Source organism: Macrobrachium nipponense, chromosome 5, assembly GCF_015104395.2.
Source record: "Macrobrachium nipponense isolate FS-2020 chromosome 5, ASM1510439v2, whole genome shotgun sequence".
Lineage (NCBI taxonomy): Eukaryota > Metazoa > Arthropoda > Malacostraca > Decapoda > Palaemonidae > Macrobrachium > Macrobrachium nipponense.
The window spans coordinates 58,787,536-58,808,387 of NC_061107.1; the positions used below are offsets into that span (position 1 = coordinate 58,787,536).

General features: G+C 46.2%; 1 protein-coding gene and 1 long non-coding RNA gene across 2 annotated transcripts in view; one reads left to right on the top strand and one right to left on the bottom strand.

Moving 5' to 3' along the window:
• Window positions 1–20,852, bottom strand: part of LOC135215359 (uncharacterized) — a 519,194-nt gene that overhangs the window by 334,903 nt on the left and 163,439 nt on the right. The gene's annotated exons all lie outside the window — the stretch shown is intronic.
• Window positions 5,735–6,385, top strand: LOC135215096 (uncharacterized). Its single transcript, XR_010314566.1, has 2 exons — window positions 5,735–5,927; window positions 6,314–6,385. It is a non-coding gene; the product is annotated as an uncharacterized LOC135215096 (long non-coding RNA).

The window sequence follows — 20,852 nt, forward strand, 5'->3', positions numbered from 1 at the left end:
CCACTGTGTGGTGTGTTCGTCGGTATCAATACGCACATATAGATTTATTTCTGCAATTTTCCCTGTATGTCCATATTTACTACAGTTTTGGCACTGTAGTGGCTTTGGAACATAAGGCCTCAGTTCTCTGTTTTTGGCCCATGATTTTAATTTTGAAAGGTAGTTCTTGGCCTTCAAATTTTATTTTTGCTATTCTCATGTATTTTCCTTATTTTGTCTACTGGTTAAACTATATATTTCGCAATCTTGCACGTTGTTGTACCTTTTTTTAAGGGAATCCAGCAAAATATTTTTTTCAATTGTTCCTCCTTTTAGGAAGTACTACAGTACCCTGTACACTGTTCATACTGTCGTTTTTCCTTATGTTTACCTTTATATTATCAATGTTTCTTTATAGTTAAATAGTTTTTCAGATTGGTTTTTTGTAGTGGTTTCTATTAACCACACCTGGTCTTTTATTTGTCTAAATGACTTTCTGAGGTTGGGTGCCTACTTAACAATATTTTCCAATCGTAATGCAGATATTTTTTCTATCATTTCCAAGGTCAAGAACCTTGACCAACTTCCACTCCCAAAAAGGGAGTCGAAGTGAGTCAAGGTTGGGTCAATTCTAAATTTGCTTTTTCTTTGCGGCTTGTATGGTATTAGAGTTTTAATACCAGACTGTTCTTCATTACCTGGGTTTTCCTTAGAATAGTCCATTGCCATGCCAGAAGTCGTAGGGGTTTTTGTTTTGGTTTCCATATATATAAAGTTTCAAATATTTCGTCCAGGATGAGATCCCTCTCACCAAGGAGGCCCAACTGAGGAGGAGCAATACTGTTACGCTGTGGTAACTGCCCCTGGACACTCACCTGGATATACGCCATACACACAGTGCCTTAAGGGTCGTCAGTCCTATGAGATCGGACCCAGCACTGTGGGCATGGCTTGACTATCATTTCCCCTCGCTCGACCACGTCAGGTAACTCTAGTTTTGACGGGTGGAGTGCATGCCGTCCAACTCCACCCTCCATCAGGTTAAAACGAGCAGTCAATTCAATAATTCCAAAACCATGCCAGGTCGTCAACGAAAGAAGAAGAAGGGAAAGGGAAAATTTATAAGGAGGAGGAGTAAAGGAGTGAAAGGTCCCAATGTTTCAGTTGGATCTACAGTAGAGTGTGTAGGCGTAAAGGGGCATACTCTCTCTGCAGTGGATCCCTAAGCCCCCCACCTCGTCAAGGAGTTGGGATCAGGGGGTGGAGACCTATGGAATGAATAATTAAAACCCAAGTTGGGAGTGTGCTCTCCCAACTTTGTCTCCTGAAGACACATTGCAGATAGATCATGATCCTAAACAGAACCCGAACTTGCTCTCTATTTGGTATAAAGCCACGGATGTTCCACTGCATGAGAGCCATTATTTAGAGGAAGGCATCTTAAAGAAAATAAAAATTGCCCTACTACTTTAGGAATCTGTGTCCTGGTGAGAGAGATCTTTTCAGTTTTACCTGTACTATTTGACCTAGATCTAGTGTTACAGATCTTTTAGAAGATGGGCTTTCACTTGCCCTTTCAGTTTTACTTTTGTTTTTCTATGATTGCTGATGACCGTGATGAGGCGAAGAGGGAGAAAGGGCCCTCTTCTGACGAATAAAGAGGGCCTCTATCTCTCACCGTCATCTCCACGGTGCACTGTAATGTCAAGATCAGGTGAGGGCTCAATGTCAGGCAATGTCCCTGACAGAGAGAAGTCGTCAACATATTGAGACCTGGCTTGAACCCTTGAACCAACAGGGTCCCCTGGCTTGACCAGAGTCTCTGCAACATGGGAAACCCCAACAGGGAGGGCCCATGAGAAGCCCCACCAGGGGGGGCTGGGAAGAAGCCCCATGGGAAGACCAGGGGGGGCATGGGAAGCCCCACCAGGGGGGGCATGGGAAGCCCCACCAGGGGGGGCTCGGGAGGCCCCACCAGGGGGGGCACGGAGGCCCCAACAGGGGGGGCACGGGTACCACACTAGAGGGGTGTGGAAAGCCCCACCAGCAGGGCACCGGGGAGCCCCACCAGAAGGGGCACCAGAAGCAGCAGTATTCAATTGATGTGCCTTCAAGGCATCCGAATAGGTTTTCCTGCCCAACAGCTTTTGGCCTGTCCCACACTGATGTGTTCGTCAAGAGATTTTAGTAATGCATCTTGTTCTTTCTTGAATGCACTACAGTTCTTATCACGGGCTCGATGTTCACCCTTACAGTTTTACGCAACTACTGGTCCAGAACATTCCTCGTGCTCAGGCTGGCCACATGATTCACAGAGTTTATTTCTGGTGCAAATGTTAGAGGAGTGTCCCAAAACCAAAACATTTAAAAGCACTGGAGCACTCTCGGTCTTATAAGGACGAACTTTCATCATTTCACTATCAAAGTAATAATTTCAGATGGCAGAGATGAACTTGAAATGTTGAAATAAGCATCGATGAGCGGGGCACTTTAAAAACCTTCCAAACCACATCCGTACACATTTCCAAAATTTCCTCCTCATCCATTTCATGTAGATCTTCATTAATATACACCCTTCGCATAACTAAAATTATAGTGAAAAAAGGATTTTGTTTTACCTGTTTTTATCATACCCTCAGGATCAAGCTTCAAATTTAGAAGCATTATCGATTGAATATCTGTCTTCACAGAACTAAGAAACTATTACGCCCAAAGCGAGTTAATTCAGGACTCCCAACATTGCCGATCTTCTGGCTTACCAACCTCTTCACTTTGAAGAGGTTGCCTCTCTCACCATGAGTTTGTTTGATAATTAACCACTTAGCTGGGTCTGGTGATCTGGAGGTTTTAACTAATTTTACTATTATCTTTAATTTCACTTGGTGGTCTATAAATCTCAAGATGCCTAGGGACCTCTTTTGCCTCTGCGAGTCCAACACTCATGAATCTGATCTGAACTCTCTGTAGGCTGTGAGCTTCAGATTCGTTATTGAAAAATACCCAAAATTCAAAAAACCCATAATTTTTGCCAAGTCTATTCCTTACTTCTTTTACTTTACCAAATTTGCAAAATTCATTAAATACAGTTTCATAATTCCAGTCTAAAGGACTGGTTTCACATATAAAAATGTTTGTAACAAGGAGGTCCTTTGAAAAAGGCTCCAAAGTCACAATGGAGGAATTAACAGAATTTTCCTTGTCCTTATCCTTGCCTAAGTCGTCAACAGAAGGTTTTAATGTCTCCATAAGACGTTTAGAATTTACGATTACGTCCAGGTAGCCCCCCACCCACCATGGAGCCACATTTAGAGGACAGTGTTATCCCATACAGGGCTGCCCTAGGGGTACCACCCAGATACACCCCACCCTCAGTGCTTAAGGCGTCATGATGTCCGTCGAGATAGACCCAGCACTAAGAGCAGGGTTTGACATCTAAACTTTCCCCTCGCTCGAACCACGTTAGGTACTCGAGTTCTACGGGTGAGGGGGCATGCCAACCATCCTCACCCTCCATCAAATCCAATGAACAAGTCCAAATCATGTCCAAAACCAATCCAAGTCATCAACATAAAATCCGTGCCTTATAGAAGGAGGAAGCAGAAGGAAGAAAAGTTTTAGTAAAAGGAAAAGGGCTGACTCATTTAGTTGGATCAAACAGCTGGGCACCAAGGCCCAGCAAGAAAGTAGCCCTTCCACCAGGCATCAGGGCCCAGCTCTGCTGAACCCTAAGCCCCCCATCCTCGGCAAGGCTTCAGCATCTGGGGGGTCCAGTGCTAAGGCGTCATGATGTCCGTCGAGATCAGACCTGGCATTGAGGATAGGGTTTGACACTAAACTTTCCCCTCGCTCGACCACGTCAGGTACTAGAGTTCTACGGGTGAGGTGGCATGCCGTCCATCCTCACCCTCCTTCAAATCACAAGATTTAGACTAAATCATGTCCAAAACCAAGCCAATAGTCGTCATCATAGAATCCATACCTTATAAGGGGAGGAAGGCAGAAAGATGAAATGTTTTTAGTAGAAGAAAAAGGGCTGACTTATTTCATTGGATCAAAAGCTGGGCACCAAGGCCCAGCGAGAAAGCAGTTCAACCAGGCATCAGGGCCCAGTTGCTGAACCGTAAGCCCCCCATCCTCGGCAAGGCTTCAGAATCTGAGGGGTCTACGAATAAGATATATTTTGAAGACAAACTCAGATGTCTGCAGAAATCATTCCACATTATCGCAGTGAGATGCAGCGGGAGACTAGTACAGACTTCTGTTACCGTGTGGTAAACAGAAAGATGAAAGAGTCCAAGAGATATCTCTGTTGAAAATTCTCGCAATGTCGAAGGCGATGAAATCGAGCGTCACAGCAGTAGATGGTCATTCATGTATGAGAGAATCCACATTAATCAGAGACCTAAGTCTGTGATTGTTGGGCAGAGATAAGATTCGGTAGTCAATCAATGCAGGGGAGAGAGACATAACCGACCGTGCATCTCGGAGAGCCAGCTGGTACTGAGCTGCTATCGGGCAGTTCAATACACAGTAGTTCTCGCTGACTTGTCATCCTGAGTTGCCAGGTAATCCATTCCACAAAGGAATGCGTTCGGCTAGAACCATCGAGTATAAAAAATACGCTCGAGCAATTATATTTAAACAAAATGGATTTCGGTAAATACAAAAGCCGAGTTGGTGTTGTCGTGACAATACCATAAGTATCTAAAATCGAAACTGGTAACTCCTGGGAGGTTGCAGGCAGCCCTGAATTGCAGTTCAATTAGGATACTAGTCGTCTCGGTCACAATCCGTAGAGTTAACTACGGTATGCGCCTACACCCCGGACAATTCAACTGCTTATCAGAATCATGTCGTGAGGCTAATCTACGTAGTATATTTGTAGGTTTCTGTACAACGACCTCCATCCTAAATTCTTTTCCCTTCGAGGAATGAGAATAAGGATTGGAGATCGACCGCCTTCGTTCTCTAATCGAGAGAGTGAAGGAGAAGTTTTACCCGAAGGAAAGCTTCAATGGTGAACAGAATACAGAAGACGACAGTTCAAGCCAAACTGGATGTTCCCGTCCGTTCTCTATTCCAGGGTTGGTCGCCTACTGTGAGATATTCTTCCTTCAGGGACCTTTCCCGCCCGTCAAAAATGACGAAATATTTTGAAAAAAGTCGATTTCTAGTGAATCAACCATCGAATATTTCATGGTCATGGCAACCCACTCTCGAAGTTTCAGAGCAATATATTGATTCTAACTATTTTTCTACAATATTTTTGCTAAAAAATAATTGTTATTATTTTGACAACCACACTCTTATTTCCCTATTATTAGGTTATACAGCGTATATATAAATATACAAGGAATTATATACGTATACATATATCATGAATAAAAATAATGTTTAGCAACTCGTCCACTGCTATACGGTAGCGAGTAGGCGATAAGGCGATGGAGCTTTGGAAGTCAGTGCCTTGAAGGCTATCATAGCAGATGGTCGTCTGCGTCGTCTGCTCGCGTGACGTTTCTTGTGTTTCGTCTGCTACTGTCACCGTTCATCGGGCGATTTTTTAGATTTATCTGGATTCTCTACACCTGCAAATCATTTCTGCAAATGCCCAGGGAAGAAACGGCTCACATCCAAGAGGTATGGGTCCGGACAGCGTTGAGAAAGCGAGAGAGGTGAAAAGGTAGGAAACTGGAAAGAGACGACGAGCGGTCAGCCATTTTTAACTCCACCACCAACAGCTTGATCCTCCCAGCCATCAACGAGCCATATGACCGCCACCACACCACTGCCTCCCTCCACCACTGGTGCTCCAACACAAACTCTCACCAGTTCAATGCGTAGAAAGATCAGTATTAAAAAAAAAAGAAAAAGAAGGTGTACAATAGCTGCTCTGCTGGAGCATACTAGTCGCCGTGGATGTGTCAACTTTAAATGCCATTTTCTCAAAAGTGAGTTATTGTCCTTTAAAACACTACTTCTTCGTTAGTTTTTATCCGATTTTCACAATTGTTTTTTTTCATTGTTTATTCGTCGTTTAAAAGTTCTATAACGTTGCTCAGAAACCAATCTTTTTGAAAAAATGTTTCTCTTTCTTTTTATTTAAAATTACATTATTTACGTAACAGATTTTTATTACAAATTTAAACGCAAAAATAATAACTTTATCCCTCTAAAGTACAAATTTTGTTTTGAGGAGATTGTTGACACACTCTTTAGCTATTAAATGAGACTAGGTTTAGCTTCCTATCTCTGATAGTTTAAAGCAGTAGCAGTTTTGTTTTTGGATGCATACGAAAATGCCCTTTTTTATTTTATTCTTCTTTTTCTATTGCAGATTTTGCATTCAGCAGATGGGAGAAGAGTCCAGGTATCAAGATTGCCCTAAAATAAAATTTTCAATTAGTTACCATGTGTTTTTGTAACCCATGTCATTTTTTGCCATGCCCCCCCTTCAGCAGCAGTCTTCTTCCAAACGCTAGAAATTCCAGGAATTTGAGCATTCGGCGAGGTTCCCGATTATCGTGGTAACAATTATCGGGGATTCTCTTCTAGCTCACCGAATTCGTCAAACGATTATCAGTTGGTGGTCCTCTCGATTCCTGTAGAAATCAAGGATGGGGCAGGATCCCTCCTTAACGTCGTGGGGGCTTACGTCAGGTAGGACCCGAAGGTCCCTCCCGGTAGCGCAGTCTCCAACATGGGATCCTACAGAGAAGTCTCTGTAGGATCCCTCCCCTTTCCCTCGTAGCCGTAAGGAGAGAGGGAATGGGGGAGGAATTGGATACTCGCTCCCCTTCCCAGCGGAACTAGCAGTTGGAGAAGAGAGAAGGAGCAGCCATCACCTTGTGGCGATGGCCTCTCAGAGTCTGGAAAAATGTATCGTCAGGAGAAAATGTTTTCCCCCGAGGAGGGTTACGAACTCGTACTGTAGGTAAGCGTCTGCCACCACTGTGAACGTCGTCTGGGTGGGGCTGATCGACACCTGACAGGAGAGAGCCGATACCGTCCTCCGACTCATTCCAGCCCTCGTCGAGGTCGAAACCTCTCAGGAGGACTGAAGGGGGGAGCGCTCCAAGTGCCGCCTCACGCCACAGGTCTAATCAGGAGACAGCCTGGAATGCCGCCATAGTGGTGTCCGAAGACACGTAGAAACGCCGCTGTCGCCGTAGAGGAGGTGGAAGTAGCTTGTTCGACCGGCCAGACCTGAAAGAGCCTTCTTGTCCAGAGACGAGAGACTCTACTTGGTTCAACACAGAGTCGGCAAGCTCCGATCGCGGCAGACCCACCGTTGGTTTGGGTTCCCTCTTCGGGGCCCAAAACGACTCGAGCCGGGATGTGGGCTCGGATGGTGGGAGCAGCGATCCTTCCCCGAGGTCATTGTGCTGACGAATCAGCGCAATAACCTTGGCAAAGTTCCTCTGGATCTCAGAAGTCACAGCATCTTGAGGAGTAGGACTGTCAAACCCCTCGAACAAGAGTATATCCCGAGAACCTCCCCCTTCAGGAGGGGGAACAGCGACAGACCCCTTTCAGTCTCCTCCTGTCACTTGCGCGTATGTCCTGGTCGGTCTGAAGATCGTGCCTGGTACTAACGGCGTCGTGATGGGATCGTGCGGGGCGCGCCCCTCACGATCACTCCGCTGTGCCTTGCTCTTCCAGGTGTAAACCAAGGAAGTTAAAGGCAAGGGAGAGGAAGACCTGACGCTCCCCTTTCGCTCGCTGGCAGATCCACCGGGCTTGGAGGCTGCAGGCGATCGCCAACCCGCGGTGGGGATCGAGCTGCAGGCCTAGTCAAGCCGTTTCCCTGGGGAGAACGGCTGGACTGAGAACAGCGGCCCCGATCTCGTGTGTCAGAGGAGCTACTGCTGGTTGCCGTACCCGACCGGTCCCTGTGGGAGCGGCGTTCAGGCGACCTGCAGACCACTGTCACGGTGAGACTGGTGCTTGTCCTCACGGCGCGCCGAACCACTGGCGCCAGCGATCGGGGGGACCCCTTCCCAGCCTCAGCCCGTGGCTGGTCTGGGACCGTCACGTCAACCCGGGTGACCAGCTGAGCGGTTCTCACCAGCCTTCCGCTCCGTGCCGTGAACCTGGCGCCGAACGAGCTCTGGCGTCTGGTTCTTGGCTGCACGGCCACCGGTGGGTGACCGTACACTCGGTACCTCTCGCGAACGAGTGGCCGAGACGGAACCTGGTAGCGGCAGAGCCCCTAATGCCAGGCGAGGAAGTACCGGTGTTAGCCGGTACCCCTCTGGTCCCCATAGTGAGAACCAGCGGAAGGACCCCTCCGGTGGGACGGGCCCTGAGAAGTCCCCGAGGGAGGCAGCACCACCACGAACAGGGACGGCGTCAGCAGGCATGGGCATCTCGGGAACGGCAGGAACGGCAGGGACAGCCAGCATGACAAACCCAGGCGGCAGCGGCACGCCCCCCCCCTGGTACGGCGATCGGACCCTGCACAGTGGCTTTAGGCGACACTGATACCACGTGAGGCGAGTACACCAGGTGAGGAGGGCTGGCGTACCCTGGAGTCGACAAGGTGGTCGTCGTCATGGTCACCGCTCCATGGGTGACCGCAGCAGACCCAGCCAGAAGAAGCAGCAGCCTCTGGACACTAGGCACGCCCTGCAGACCCAAGGACGCCCACACCTGACCAAGGTCATCCGTCGTGGCAGAAGCACCTGCGGAAGCAACAATAGGGTGTTTAGAAAGGGGGGTCCCCTTGTGCGGGGGGGCACCCCGAACGAACAGAAGACCCCGAATACAATTGTACGTCAGGGCACCAAGCGCCCTCCTCCACGTTCGACAGATCGAGTGAGGAGAAGGACCCGGATATTGAATATTGATGCAATCAATAATAATAATATATGAAAATGAAAAAGAATCCTGCATTTACGATTTCACTTTCACACAAAAAAGGGCTCGGGCCGAGAGCATTCGCGCCCTTGGCACCGAGCGCAATGGGTAAGGATCAATTCCCGTTATGAGCGGAAACCTTGATCCATAATGCAAAATTGATGCAATCAAAACAATATATGAAAAATGAAAAAGAATATGTACTGCACTTGCAATTTCACTTTCACACAAAATAAAAGGGTAAGGATCAATTCCCGATTATGAGCGGAAACCTTGATCCATAATGAATATTGATGCAATCAAAATAATATATGAAAATGAAACAGAATACTGCACTGCGATTTCACTTTCACACAGAATAAAGGGCTCGTGCCGAGAGCTTCGCACCCTCGGCACCGAGCACACAGGGCAAAAATATAAATGAAAAATGAAAAAGAGTACTGCACTTACAATTTTCACTTTCACAAACCCAAAAATGATATTGTTAAGATACAATAAAGTTTTGTACATACTTACCCGGCAGATATATACTTAGCTAATGTCTCTGACGTCCCGACAGAATTCAAAACTCGCGGCACAAGCTACAGGTAGGTCAGGTGATCACCCTCTCCCGCCGCTGGGTGGCGGGAATAGGAACCATTCCCGTTTTCTGATTCAGATTTTCTCTTCCACCTATCTCCTGAGGGGAGGCTGGGCGGGCCATTAATCGTATATATCTGCCGGGTAAGTATGTACAAAACTTTATTGTATCTTAATAAAATAATTTTTGTACATGCAACTTCCCCGGCAGATATATACTTAGCTGATTGGCACCCTTGGCGGAGGGTAAGAGATAGCTAAACACTAATACAAAAAATAAAAAACAGGGAAACAACATCTATTGTAGGTAACATAAAAAAACCTTGGCTCCTACCTGATTGGGCAGAAGACTTCATGATTACTGTCTATGAGTCTGCTTGCCTCCAGAACTTCAGTAAGGATGAGACCTGTTACTGACAGTTCTTCTGGGTCTTGTCAATGGGGGCCAGCCCGCTTATATGACAGAGCCTTGTCTTGGATCATACCAATGGGGAAAAACCCACTTATATGGCAGAGCCTTCACCTTCATCATATCAACGGGGACTAACCCTCTTACATGACAGAGCTTAGGTCCAAACAACTAACAAGGAGCACGAAAAACCAATCCCGACCACCTGACCACACTACTATTGTTAACACTACGATTTGAAAGTGGCACATTCCCAAATGCCCTTCCAATCGACCATAAAACACAACACCAAAAAATTAAAAATTAAAATTTCCTAATATAACTAACTATAAAGGATTAGCTTCAGCTCCCTGCCCCAGCAACGAATCCGCAGACACGTACGGTCCGAGGGAGAAGCACTTATCATAAGTGACTCGCACGTCTCTTAAGTAACTCGATGCAAAAACTGAAATGCATCTCCAGTAGGTGGATTCGACAAGCGCCTGTAGAGACATATTCCTGTGAAAAGCTAACGAGGTAGCTACAGCTCTGACCTTCTCTAATTACGTCTCTAATAAAAAACGCTTGGGCATTCTTAGAAATCGCTCTCTTAGGATTTCTTACCGAGCACCAAAGACTATCCACATTTCCACCAAGTAGCTTCTTCCTTTCCAAGTAGAACTTGAGTATCCTGACTGGACACAAGGTCCTTTCTACGTCTCTCCCTACCAAAGAGGACAGTCCCTTAATCTCAAAAGTCCTTGGCCATGGCTTAGAGGGGTTTTCGTTTTTTGCTAAGAACAGGGGATTAAAGGAGCACACCGCAGAGTCTTCCTTAAAGCCCACTGTTCCTTCTAAAGCCTGAAGCTCACTAACCCTCTTAGCAGATGCTAGTGCAAAGAGAAATAGAGACTTCCTAGTCAAGTCTCTGAAAGAGGAAGTATGAGGAGGTTCAAACTTCTTGGACATTAAGTATTTAAGAACCACATCCAGGTTCCAACTAGGTGGTCTTATAGTCTTGGACTTCGAGGTTTCGAAGGACCTTATCAAGTCATGTAGATCCTTGTCCTCCGAGATATTAAGGCCCCTATGTCTGAAAACAGAGGACAGGATGCTCTTATATCCTTTTATTGTGGTAACAGCCAGATTGCATTTCTCCCTCAAATAAAGGAGAAAGTCAGCTATTTCCGTCACAGAGGTACTGGAAGAGGATACTTTCTGGGCCCTGGTCCACCTTCGGAACACCTCCCACTTTGACTGGTACACGCGTAGAGTTGAAGGTCTTCTGGCTCTTGCAATAGCCTTTGCAGCATTGCGTGAAAACCCCCTCGCTCTGACGAGTCCTTCAACAGTCTGAAGGCAGTCAGACCGAGAGCGGTAAGGTTTTTGTGGTATCTGTCGAAGTGGGGCTGTTTGAGAAGATCGTTCCGCAGTGGAAGGGACCTCGGGAAATCTATCATCCATTCCAGTACCTCTGTGAACCAATCTTGTGCTGGCCAGAATGGCGCGATGAGGGTCAGTTTTGCTCCCTCCGAAGAGACGAACTTTCTTACTACCTCTCCTAGGGTCTTGAAAGGAGGAAAAGCGTACCCGTCAATCCCTCCCAATTTAGAAGGAGACCGTCTACTGCCACTGCCCTTGGATCTGATATTGGTGAGCAGTAGTTCTCCAGTCTCGCATTCCAATGCGTTGCGAAGAGGTCGATATTGGGTCTCCCCCAGAGGTTCCAGATCTTGTTGCACACTTCTGAATGCAGAGCTCATTCCGTGGGAAGAACTTGATCCCTTCTGCTCAGAAGGTCTGCTCTTACGTTCTTTTCCCCTTGGATAAACCTGGTTAGGAGAGTTATTTTCCGTTCCTCGGTCCAAAGAAGAAGCTCCCTTGCTTTCTCGAAAAGGGAGAATGAGTGGGTCCCTCCCTGCTTCCTTATGTAGGCTAGAGCTGTCGTGTTGTCCGAGTTTACTTGCAACACAGCCCAAGACTTGAGGTTCGAAGTGAACGAGAGCTAGATGCACTGCTGCTAGTTCCTTCTTGTTGATGTGCCAGGACACCTGTTCCCCACTCCAGGTGCCTGACACTTCTCTCGAGCCTACAGTTGCTCCCCATCCTAGTTCCGAGGCGTCTGTAAATAACACTAGGCGAGGACTCGACAACTGCAGGGAGAGTCCTTGGTTGAGTCTGTTTGGCTCTAACCACCAACTGAGGTCCTCCTTTATTCTCTTTGAGAGCCGAAATGAGTCTGAAAGGTCTTGGTGCTTCTGATCCCAATTCTCCCTGAGGAAGAATTGTAGGGGTCTTAAGTGCAGCCTCCCTAGAGAAACTAACTGTTCCAATGAGGAAAGGGTCCCCAGAAGACTCATCCAGTCCCTCGCGGAACATTGTTCTTTCTCTAGGAATGTCTTCACTTTCTGTAAACATCTCTCCTGTTGTTCCTTTGATGGATACGCACGAAAACCCCAAGAATCCATCAGAATCCCCAGATAGACAAAGCTTTGCTGGGGATTCATCTGGAACTTCCCGAGGTTTATTAACAGTCCTAGAGACTGAGCTGGGTCCAGTGTTAATTTCAAGTCCTCCAGACAGCGATCCTTTGACTGGGCACGGATCAGCCAATCGTCGAGATACAACGAGATCCTTACTCCTTCGATATGTAGTCAATGAGTGACATTCCTCATCAGACCCGTGAACACTTGAGGGGCCGTGGCAAGACCGAAGCATAGGGCTCGTAATTGAAAAACTTTGCCCTGTACCATGAATCTTAGGTACCTCCTGGACGAAGGATGGATAGGCACATGGAAATAGGCATCCTGAAGGTCCAGGGACACCATCCAATCCCCTGGACGAAGAGCTGCAAGGACGGAGGATGTAGTTTCCATCATGAACTTCGTCTTGACAACGAAGCGATTCAGGGCACTTACGTCCAGGACTGGTCTCCACCCCCGAGGCTTTTGGCACAAGAAAAAGACGGTTGTAAAACCCCGGAGATTGAAGGTCTTGAACACTTTCTATCGCCTCCTTGTCCATCATTTCTTTTACGAGTTGTAGCGGGGCCTGGCTTCTTAAAGGATCTCGGTATCTTGCTGTTAACTCCCTTGGAGTTGTTGTTAAGGGAGGCTTCTCCCTGAAGGGGATAAGGTATCCTCTCTCGAGGATAGAGAGGGACCAGGTGTCCGCCCCCCTCTGAGCCCACACTTTCGCAAACTTCAGAAGTCTGGCTCCTACTGTAGTCTGGAGGACTACTGTCTCATTGTGGTTTAGTGAAGGGTTTGCGTGCCGATCTTCCTCTCTTGACCGGCCTCCTACTCCTAAGAGAGGGTCTAGAAGTCGTTCTCCCTCGAAAGGGCTGCTGAAAAGCAGGCCTCTCTCTTTTAGTTAAAGGGACTGCCAGTTTCAGTCTCTTCGCCGACTGCGCAAGAAGATCTTGCGTTGCCTTCTCTGATAATGATCTTGATACGTCCTTCACGGTCTCTTGTGGAAACAGGTGACTCGACAGGGGCGAATACAGCAAGGAGGTTCTTTGTAGAGGAGATAATGATTTCGCCAAAAAGGAACTGTAAACAGATCTCTTTTTAAGGACTCCAGATCCAAAAAGAGAAGCCACTTCCATAGATCCATCCATCAAGGCCTTATCTAGACAAGAAAGGACACTCTTTAAAACCTCCATAGATACAAAGTCTGGATCCTGTGCTCTCTTAGCCAGGGCTCCCAGGGCCCAATCCATAAAATTGAAAACTTCAAGTGTGCGAAATAGACCCTTAAGCAAATGGTCCATTTCGCACATTCCCCAAGAAGCCTTCGCCGATAGAAGAGAGCGTCTCCTCGAAGAATCCACAAGAGCTAAAAAGTCGGCATCCGCTGAAGAAGGAAGGCCCAATCCCATTGGTTCTTTTGTGTCATACCAGACACCTGGCTTACCTGCCAACTTCGAAGGAGGGCAGGAAAAAACAGTCTTGCCCGCTTCTTTCTTAGAGTGGAGCCAGCTCTCTAAGCTCTTGATGGCTTTCTTCATAGAAAGCGTCGGACGCATTTTAACGAATGAAGGCGACTGAAAGTTTGGTGCTTGAAAGGAGTGATCCTGGTGAAGGAGGATCCGCTGGGCGAAGCGAGTCCCCGAAATCTTGCAGAAGCAGGGCTGCCAGCCTCTTGTAATCCGAGACGCCCACATCTTTAGGTGCTTCATCCTCGGAAACCTCTTCTAAGGTAGCATTAGGGGAAGAAGTTCTCTTCGGCAAAGGAGTCCTAGGAGAGGGATTGAATTGAATTGAATATAGGATTTAGGCATTAAGCCAAGCACTGGGGCATCAAAGGCCATTCAGCGCTATATAACAAAATTCATTCAATCATAATATCTGTATACTCACACCATTTAGTACCATTTAACCTTTAATATCAATCGCAACACTTTCATACAATAAAATCTAGATGTGAATAAATAAGGATTAAAAGGGTAAAATAAAATAAATAAATAAATTAATAAAATCAATTATAGCTCGTAATATAACCCAATACTTTTGTATAAATTTTCTCAAGTTCAGGGTATTACAGTTTTCCCCCAGTATATCTCTCAAAGGTTTGTCCGGCGGAGTAAATGTGTCCTCCTCTGAAGATTAAAAACAGGACAATCAACTAAAATATGCTTAACATCCATTGTCACTTGACAGGTATTACAGTGAGGGGCCTGTCTCCCTTCCCCACTCTTCATTAAATAATTGGTGCGTTGCATGTGTATGGCCAATACGCAGCCTAGTTAAAATAATGGTATCCCTCCTACTTGTAGCATTACAAGATGACCATTTATCCACCAATGGGTGGATGTGTTTCAATTTTGTATTGGTTGGGTCAGTTCAGACCAGCGAGCCTGCCACTTATTTTTACAGTAAAGATGAATCTCACTTTTAAGATCTTTGTAAAGGAATACTAAAGGGGGGATGGATTACTTAGCCCTGAAGCTCCTTTGCTGCCTTATCTACTTGTTCATTTCCATCCACCCCAACATGGGCAGGGGGACCCAACAGAAGTGAACACTGATACTCTTCCTAGATTGCAGAAGTACTAACCAGTCCTGCACCTCTTGTACTAGATGATGGCCTGGCATAATTTGTTTTAATGAGAGTAAAAACACTATTGGAATCCGTAAAAATTGTATAAAAACTATTTTGGTTGCCATTTTTAAAAATATGTTGGACTGCGAGAATTATTGCGTACAGCTCAGCAGTAAATATTGAACAAGAGGATGGGAGTTTCCTTCCAATAACAATATCCCCACCACAGCTGCACTTCCAACTCCTGCAGCCGATTTGGAGCCATCTGTAAAAACATGTTTCCCATGATGTTGAGCAGCATGATTTAAAAACTCACTTTTCATTACCTACTAGGTAGGTATTTTTCCCTCCTGCCGTAAAACATAACTTTAACAGGTGGATTACACCAAGGGGGAGACTTGGGATATCCCACCTCTGCTATCTGTGCTGTTAATAAGCCTACTTCTCTAGCATCATTTTTCAGCTGTACTTCCAAAGGCTTGGGGCACTCTGGATCTGTTAGGAGCCCCGATCTAAAGGCGCCCTAACATATTTATAGTTAGGATTGTTTCTCACCGCAAGGGACCTAGCTAAATACCTCAAAACTCAACTTCTCTCTGCGAATGGAAAGGGGAGGTATGCCAGAATCCACATAGAGACTGTCAATGGGAGATGTTTCTGTAAGCACCTGTGCGATGCGAAGCCCAGCATTGTGAACAATATCAAGTTTTCCAAGTAAAGTCTTTGCAGCTGACCCATATATTTGGCATGCATAGTCTAACTGCTCAGACACAAAGATGTATAAATTCTAAGCAAAGTTGTTCTATCAGCACCCCAATCAAAATGCGATACAACTTTCAGAATGTTCAGTGACTTCTTAACCCTGATAGATAGGTCATTTATATGGGGACCAAATGTCATTTTCTTGTCAAAAATGACTCCAAGAACCTTGATATTATCCTCATAAGGCAAAATACAATCATTTAAGAAAAGGGTGGGGGATCTCTTCCCTTTTTTTTACGAGTACGAGTAAAGCGAATGGCTTTGGTCTTCTGAGGTGAAAACATGAATCCACGAGAATTTGCCCATGCGGATGCAGCATTTATTGCAATTTGAAGATTTTGGCATGCTTGTAGTGCAGATGATCCACTACAGTAAATTGCAAAGTCATCGACAAATAGTGATCCTTGTATGCCAGGAGGTATGTGACTCATGAGACTATTAATAGCAACAGCAAATAATGGTCACACTCAATACGCTGCCTTGGGGGACACCTCCTTCTTGCATGTAGGATGAAGATAGTTCTGACCCTACTCCTCACTTTAATTGAGCGGTTTGATAAAAATTCTTCAATAAAAGAGAACATATGTCCTCTATACCCCACGAGGCCAATTGCTTTAAAATACCACCCCTCAGGTCGTGTCATATGCTTTTTCGAGGTCAAAAAAGACACCCACCACCTGGTTTTGGTTAGAAAAGGCATTTGAAATTTCCCTTGATAACATCAGCAAAGGGTCTAGAGTACTTCGGTTCTTCCTAAAAACCAAACTGCCTGGTTAGATAAAAGATTTTTTGATTCTAGATACCACACAAGTCTGTTATTGATCATTCTCTCAAATAATTTGCATATGCAACTGGTCAAGGATATGGGCCTATAACTAGATGGCAGTTCTGGGTCTTTACCAGACTTGTGGCCTGGAATTACAATTGATGTATGCCAGGAATCAGGAGATGTATGGGAAGCCCATAGTCCATTAAAGGTTTCTAATAAAAATTCCTTGGTATCCACTGGAAGATGTGATATCATTTCATACCGGATGCCATCCTCACCTGGGGCAGTTAAAGAAGAGCTAGAGATAGCATTTTGCATCTCCTCCATACTAAAAGGCAGGTTAAAAGCTTCAGTATTTGAAGAAGCAGGGAGGAACAACAGATGTTGATGCTCTAATTTGTTGAAATGCTGGGAATAGTTGTCAGCACTTGATACATGGGCAAAGTGCTTTGCAAGAACCTCTGCTACATCTTTGGGGTCAGATATATATCTATTATTTTTTCCCTAATATTGGTAGAGGCTTAGGGACGAATTTGCCTTGAAGTTTTCTAATCTTGTCCCATATTTCCTTTGAAGGAGTTTTGGTATTAATATTAGATATATATTTCTTCCAAGATGCTCTCTTTGCTTTTTAAAAGTTCTTTTTTGTTTGGCACAGGCTCTGAGGTACGCTATTCTATCTGCTACATAGTTTGTTCTCAAGTATCTTCTGAAGCAAGTTCGGGTCACTTTTCTTGCGTTGGCACATTCTTTACTCCACCAAGGAACTACAGGGCGATGAGGTAAACCGCATGTTTTAGGTATAAACTTGCTAGCATTATCATCAATAATATTTTCAAGATGTTGATAGGCATGCACTGGAGATGTAAATTCATCAGGGGCTCTTATCCTTCGAAGGAAGCTTAGAAGAGGAAGGGAGTCCACTTCCCGAAGCGATCCTATCCACAGAAGTACTAGCTTCTACAGGAAGGGGCCTAGCAGGAGAAGAACGACTGCCGCTTCTCAAAGGCTCTTGTCTGAGAGGGGAAGAGCTTGCGTCTTTGCAGGCGAATCTACCAGGAGTAGGGCGAGAATCCGGTAACAATCTCTTTCCAGGCTCTTGGCGCCTGCGGGGAGAGGCGCTAGTGTCACGTCGTTGGCGCCTATCAGGCGCTACGCGCCTTGGGGTAGAAAAGCGCCTGCTCTCATCCTGGCTCCTGCCCGGAGAGGAGCTTACTTCTTTCTGAATACTCTTGCGAGAGGAAAAACTTGGATCTCCTAAAGAGCGCCTAACTGAAGTAGGGGGCATCGTAGCCGCCAGGCTCTTCTCAGGCTCTTGGCACCTGCGTGGAGAGGTGCTTGTGTCCTGCCGTGGGCGCCTGGAAGGAGTAACTCGCCTGGGCGGAGAAAAAAGTCTGGTATCATGATGGCGCCTGCTAGGAGAGGCGCTAGAATCTCTCCAAGAACGTCTGGGGGGAGAGAAACTGTTCATCGTCTCTCTGCTCTACGAGAGGAGCGGAGACTATCCTGTTCCTTAAGATTGCAAGGAGAGGGGCTTCTATCCCTCTGAGAGCGCCTATAAGGAGAAAAGCGTTCGTTACTCCTACGTAAGGATTGATGATCCTGGCTCCTGCCAGGAGAGGGGCTTGAGCCCTTACTAGGGCGCCTAGACGAATGCGGGTTCTTACTAGAAGAAGATCGTCTGGTCGGAGTCGCCGACTCGCGATAAGAAGCGTAGTCAAACGATTCCGTTGGAGAGGAGCACCTTACAGGAGAGAGGCGCCTGCCAGAGTCCGAACGCCAGCTCGAAGAAGGTCTCTTATAACAGCTCTTGACTGGAAGAGAGGAGTCTTTTCTGCGAGAAGGCCCCTTGGAAAGAGAGCCTACTTAACGTGGGTAACTGCTCTTGCAGGCCCACTAAAAACTTCTTAGTCGATGAGCGAATTCTTTCAGGTCAAGAATCAGGAGACTTCATAGCTCTCTTCTTCTGAGCGGGAGAATACTCCGGAAAAGGCTCTGGGCTGGAGTCTAACGCGTCTCCTGCAGGAGGCTTCCAGGCTCTCTTCAGAGGGCGCGACTTAGAAGCGGAGCTCCATCCGCGTCTCCGGGCGAGGAAAGAATTCCCGAGTCAGAAAAACACTTCCTAAGGACGCTTTGTCTTTAGCGGTCCAAGGCAGCCTGGACGAGTCTACAGGAACTGCCGAAGGGACGCCCCTGACCGTGGGACTCTACATCCCCTTGCGGCTTTTGACATTCCTCCTCCCTTGGTCATGGGAGTCTGAAAGAGGTCTAGGCCTAGGAGTGATGCGGAGTCGGTCAGATGCCCCCTCCACTTCACTGGGGACACTGCACACTTCACTCTTACCTTCCATCTCTCGTAATTGCCTTTGCAAATTACGGATCGACGCTTTCATAGCAGCTTTCTCCGATGACGAATCTACGAGTTCGCTGCAGGGGGAAGGAGCTGAAACTACGTTAGAAGTAGGAGAAACTACATTGGGATTAGAAAGACTGTCCTGATCCATAGAGCAGGACCTACTTGAACTTCTAGCTGAAGCCTTCCTAATTCTATCCTTCTCCAATTTCTTTACATATGCAGTCAAACTCTTCCATTGCGTTTCAGTCAAACTTTTAAACATTCATCACATGTCTTACTAACTGAGCATTCGTTCCCCCTACATCTAACACAAATAGTGTGAGGATCCACCGAAGCTTTCGGCAGTCTCACCTTACATCCTTCTTTCATACACACACTAAAACGAGTTTCAGGTGCAACATCAGACATAATGAAGAAAAAAGTCCTAAGCAAATCCAAAAAACGGTCCAAATCAGCATATACCAAAGCCAAAGAATGAATACTTCACCAAAAACAATCCTTAGCAAAGCAAGCAAGAAATCCATGCAGGAGGAACCAACAACGATACTGTCAGCACCGGCGACAGAGAAAATCTGAATTAGAAAACGGGAATGGTTCCTATTCCCGCCACCCAGCGGTGGGAGAGGGTGATCACCTGACCTACCTGTAGCGTGTGCCTCGAGTTTTGAATTCTGTCGGGACGTCAGAGACATTAGCTAAGTATATTTCTACCGGGGAAATTGCATGTACAAAAATACACGGCTCGGCGTGAGCGCGCTCCCACCCTCGGCACCGAGCACAAAGGACCTGGGGATCGATCTCAAGAAAACTCTCAATTTTCCACATTTACGCCCCTCAACCCCGGGCACAGTCGTCAGATAATAGGAGGCGCAGAGATTACATCGATCCTTGATCCATAATCATAAATAAACAAAGTGTATATGAAAAATTAATATCCTGAAAGCACACAACGATGAAGCCGGCAGAGCGCGATGAAGAGCACGTCTACACACCAGCAGGCCGAAAGCTAAAGTGGTTCTTCATCTCCCAGTTGCACGGCGCACGCACTGTCAGACAAGCAGTTAACTACCGAACCCCTTGTTCGAAAGCTTACGATCTATCCAGCTGCCGCTAGTAACCTTCCTATTGTAAAAGGACTGAAAGGTTTGTATCCCATGTCGGAACAAATTCAAATTTCGCGGCACACGCTACAGGTAGGTCAGGTGATCTACCCTCCCGCCGCTGGGTGGCGGGACCAGGAACCATTCCCGTTTTCTAATCAGATTTTCTCTTCCACCTGTCTCCTGAGGGGAGGCTGGGCAGACCATTAATTGTATATATCTGCTGAGTAAGTATGTACAAAACTTTATTGTAGCATAACAATATCATTTTTGTACATGCAACTTCCCCGGCAGATATATACTTAGCTGCTTGGCACCCTTGGTGGAGGATAAGAGACAGCTACATAATAAAAATAAAAACAGGAAACAACACCTGTTGTAGGTCAAAGACCTTGGTTCTTACCTGATTGGGCAGAAGACTTCATGGATACTGTCTATGAGTCTGCTTTGCCTCAAGAGCTTTAGTGAGGTAGTGACCTATGACTGACAGCTCTTCTGGATCTTGTCAATGGGGGCTTACCCACTTACATGACAGAACCTTGTTAGGATCTTTGTCAATGGGGGCTAACCCACTTACACGTCAAACCTTTGCCTCTGGCACTATCAAGGAGCACAAAACCAATCCCGACCACCTAACCATCTCTAACCCGTGTTAGAACTACAATTGAAAGGGATTACCACTTAACCCTCTTCCAAACAACCATAAAAACACAAACACCAAATTAAAAATAAAACTAAACTAAACTAACAAGGATTAGTCTAAGCTCCCTGTCCAAGCACTGAATCTGCAGATACGTAGGGCCCCAACGAGAAGCACTTATCGTAAGTCACTCTCACGTCTCTCAAGTAGTGAGAAGCAAACACTGAGTTGCATCTCCAGTATGTAGAGGCCACAATATCGTTCAGCGACATATTCTTCTGAAATGCCAGAGATGTTGCAATGGCCATTACTTCATGTGCTTTTACTCTGATAGTTTAAACTGTTCATCTTCGCACGTCGCATGTGCCTCTTGTTATGACG